We start from the raw sequence: 4,970 nt of genomic DNA, 5'->3' as shown, positions 1-4,970 counted from the left end.
GCCTAAAACTTTCTACAAAGGCGACAGATTTTACCAAGATCAGTATCGTTTTGAAGTTCGACTTTTCAGACGACAAATATCGAAAATTTGGCTAAAAAACATTAATATCTTCACCTTCAACTGGGCACTTTTCTACAGGGGGGGTCGCTTTTTTTCGCCGATATTTTCGAAAGCCATCCTCTCCTTTCGATTGTCTAGCCTTAATTAAAATCTACGTACCTTCCGGTTTGGCGATGGTCATACCAGCAAAGACGTCATGTTTTTCCCCGTTCTTTTCCTCCATCGAGGTACGGGTACGAGCCTGCCTTCCTACTACAACCTTTTGTTTTTTTGCTCAACACACACATCCAAAAACCCAGGAAACGTCGGGTTGAAATAGTAGTATATCTATAAAAGTGAACGTGTCTGTCTGTGTTTCTGTGTGTCTGTGTTCATTTCCCTACGCAATAACTCTGTTAATTGTAAGTCTACAGATTCGAAATTTGATATACAGGTTACTGAGATTTGGAAAAATCTTTCTTATCCGTTTTCGGCCAGAAATTTCGCTGTTAAGTGGTCAAAGTTCAACGATGTGACCTTTGAGAACTCTACCAAACTCCTCCGCCAATTTTTGGTATAAACAATTGGAATTTTAGATACATGGGTATGGATCTAAATTAATTACTTGATTTGAGCAAAAACAATAAATGTTAAGGGACCATAATAGGGGTCAAATAAAAAAAAATGACCGCTTTTTTTAATCTCAACATAAACCTCCAAACCCCGGGCAACGCCGGGCTGAAATGCTCGTAGTTACCTAGAGATTATTATCCCATTAGAAAACTGAAGCAACTCATAGGGATTTAATTAAAATGAATGTTTAAAAGAATATGCAAATTAGCTAGATATTTTACTAGTGAATGCAATTCCACAAACCATATGTAAGAAATTGTATTTTCTTTTTAAATAAATAGAAAAGAGGGGTTTTAATATGAATATCAATAGCCACAAAAGAAAAGCGAATTTATAGGAGTATAGATATTTGTTTGTGTACGATGTGTGTGTAGAGGTGTGCGGATGTGTGCATGTGCGTGTTTTGTTTGCTAGATCTTAATGACACATAAGTTGTGATACGGGGAAAAAATTACTGAACTGAAGAACAAATCGTATATCATGTTATAGAAATTACTTTCGTTAATTGCGTGCATGTGTGATTCGATCGGAACAGTAAAAAATATCCACATGACTCTAGGGACGAACAGAAATTATTGTTGTTTGGGAGAAACATCTTACCGTGTAAACTTGTATATAATCGTGTTTATTGGCTGTTTTCAACTAAATGGTATTTAACTCCGGACTCCAGAGGATGTCAAGTAATCAGAACAGAATATGCATCGTTTTGTAGCCTTCCCTCTCGACAGCTTATTTACCTTATCGCTCAACTCACTAATGTTTAAATTGCATTTGAAATACATTTAAATAAAATTCATGTTTGAATATAATATAAACTGAACGTTAAACGACTTTTTGTTTCTCGTGTCGTCCAACAGCTTAACATCGCATGTGTCGTATAACGCCATGTAGGGTAATCAGGTGGGAATAGTATGATGCTGACCGTTGAAAATTTGAATTTTTCTGATTCCCCCCAAAATGCTTTATTAATTCACGTAATAGGAAACCAGTATAGACTGAAACACTTTTCATATTTAATATATTAAATGAAAAACCTTAAACCGAAGAAAAACTAAATTTGTAAGAAAAAAAATTAGGTAAACAAACAATCTGTATGTTTTAGTTTAATAATGTATAATATAAATCTTACCGGTCTGTTTAACGTATGTATGTATGCATGTATGTATGTCTGCCTAAAACTTTCGACAGAGGCGACGGATTATCACGAGATCGGCATCCTTTTAAAGCTCGATACTTTGGACGGCGAATATCATAAAATTTGCTAAAAAATAAAGTAAGTCGTTCACCCTCAACTAGGCACTTTCCTATAGAGAGGAGTCACTATTTTCACCAGTATTTTCGAAAATCATCCCCTCTTTCGATTGATTAGCCTAAATTTAAAACTTCGCTACATCCGGTTTAGCGATGGACGCAACGGCAAGCATGTCATATTTTTTCACGTTCTTTTCCTCCTTTATAGTACGGGTTCGAGCCTGCCTGCCTACTAAACCTTTTTTTGAGGGGAGCGTAACACGCACCTCCAAATACTCGGGCAACGCCAAGCATACATGCTTGTTAGTTTGTAAATCTTATTTAAGAATAAGAAAGATACGAGGGGCGGGCAATAAGTAATGCCCCTTATCCACTTCCCATAAGAGTAGAGCAACGAACCTTGGCACAGTTATTAGTCTTTCTCTACATAGGAACCACCCAGAGTTATGCATTTCTCCCATCGTTTGATGCACCTCTGGAGACCGTTTTTGTAGAACACCCCAGGTTAGTCCTCCAACCAAAAAAATCAAGGCTGCATCATCTCCTTTCAAAAACAACTTCATGGCTGGGAAGAGATGAAAGTCAGAGGGTACAAGGTCAGGAGAGTATGGAGGATGGGGTGATTTTCATAACCACACGCCCGTGCTTCTGATCTGCCGACAAGCGATATATGGACCGGTGCATTGTCCTGCAGGGGGAGTATACATTTGCTAATCTTGCCCCGCCTCTTGATTTTGATAGCTTTCCTTAATTTCCTCAAAAGTGAAGCATAATAGGCTCCTTTAATTGTGGTTCCCTTTGCCAGGAAATCTGTCATCACTACTCCCTCCTGGTCCCAGAAGACTGTGAGCATGACATTGCCAGCGGAGGGCTGCACCCTTGCCTTCTTTGGAGGTGGTGAGTCCAAGTGTTTTCACTGCATTGACTGGGCGTTGGCTTCAGGATCATAGTGATGGACCCAGGTTTCATTCTGTGCAATCAGTCTTTTGAAAAACTTTGACTCATCTTCTTGGCATATTTCCAAATTCATCCTCGATCACTCGACGTGTTCTCGCTTCTGGAATGGTGTGAGCAACCTGGGAATCCATCTGGCAGACACCTTATGCATACGCAAATGGTCATGAGTGATAGTTTCCACAGACACTGTACTAATCTTGACATCTTGGGCTATTTGGCGAATAGTAATGCGGCGATCTTCCAAAATGGCAGCCTCAACTTGACGGCTTCATCAATGGCAGAATGGGGGTCGAGCAGGTACGGGAGTTGTTTTCACAGACTTCCGGCCATGTTTGAATTCACGATGCCAGGGTTTTACAAGGCCATATGATGGGCCATTATCACCATAAGTTTCTTTCATTTCATCAAGTCTTCTGTGGTGTGCGTCCTTTCAAATACAAAAAGCCGGATCACTGCTCGACATTCAACAGGCTCCATTTCACACTTTACTCAGTTCAAACACCTGTAAAACAGAAACCACAATTAGTTTAGAGCTGTAATTTGTCACATTACCCGTAGAGACATGCATCATTGCACATGCAACATTTTAGCTAGATCAGACAAATGGAAGTGGGTCACGGGCATCACTTATTGCAGGCCCCTCGTATTTCGTATTTCGTTATTTCGTTTAAACAAAGCAGAAAGCACGTGGTACATTTCTGACAAGAAATCATCTAAGGAAACTTATTTGAATCCATTACACTTGCATTTACTGTTTCGGTTGGTTTTGGTATCTATGTAAGAAGCTCTGTCTTCTGGTCACTCTTTAAAATGTTGATTTTAATTAACATATATTTTAGACTCTAACCTTAAGCCTTACGCGCTAGGCACTAACATAATAGTTTATCACGTTTCTGTGTGCTGTTAGAGTAATATTGATAATTCTTATTATTTAGCTTATTCGGACTATTGTTATCATCTTAAGGATTATTCTCACAACGTTTAGATTCACGGGTTCGACAGAAAAACTCGCCAAGTTACACTTGAAGAAGGTCGATGATGACATCGACTGAAACCTTCTAAAAATTACAGTCAATATGAGATATTCACTTTCCATATACAGTACTAAGTAAAATTCATTCGTAAGTAACACTTTGGGGGGGGGGCAAATGTTCAATTCTCAGTGCAAGTGACACTGCGAATTATTTAGGATTTCTAGCCTGTCATGGCTGACGGAACAAGGGCCTACGACCTCGTGGATTAAAGATACGGTTCGTTTTGAAATTCCGTGCAGATACCAGAGTTCGACAGAACGACTCACAAGTTTAAGAGTCTACACCTGAATAAGGTCAAAAATTACATCGTATATCACATGGAAACATTGAGAAATAACACCTAAGATTAGAACAATAGTTCGAAAATTATAATATACGATAACATCACATAATACGAACATTATTTATTTTTGCCTTGTCACGCTTATGATTAAAATTTCATTTGTAGATGCATTTATTCATTTTTATAAGTATATCTTCCAGTCTGAATGTCATTCTCTGAGGAGGGTGAATTAACATTTTAATCACTGGAAATGCAGTTCGCATAAACACATCAAGGTTCTCTGTAGCACTCTTATATTGGTAACTCTCTTGTCACGGTTAAGTTGTACGAGAGTAGCATGTGGGTTCACTTTCGGCGGCATTTCAGTTCTTACGTTTTATAAAGCATGTTTCTGACAAATGGGCTAGAATTGTTGTTGCCTATGTTGAAATATTCTTATCTAATATTTATCGTTTGCTAGTTTTTTTATGTTGAAGTAATATTTTTCTTCTTATTTTTTTAACATTTTACATAAGAGGGTTCTATGTCCTGTCCGAAGCGATTTACAATTTTGAAAATGGTATCTTAATCTGTCTACAGTACTTCAGTCTGAAAAGGAACCTTCTTTTCTCGGTGCTTTGACGTAGGCCACACCTTTAAATAATAGGACTTGTTCGTTTCTCCGACCAGCGACTTTACAGTTTAATAACATTTTCATCGATAAACGCGTAGATTGAATAGATTCATCTTACAAATGGTGCCATTATTATTATTTTATAAAGCTGACTAGAACC

The sequence above is a fragment of the Euprymna scolopes genome, chromosome 16 (assembly GCF_053919585.1).
Source record: "Euprymna scolopes isolate OS-2025 chromosome 16, ASM5391958v1, whole genome shotgun sequence".
NCBI classification, from domain to species: domain Eukaryota; kingdom Metazoa; phylum Mollusca; class Cephalopoda; order Sepiida; family Sepiolidae; genus Euprymna; species Euprymna scolopes.
Note: the sequence above shows the minus strand (reverse complement) of the source record.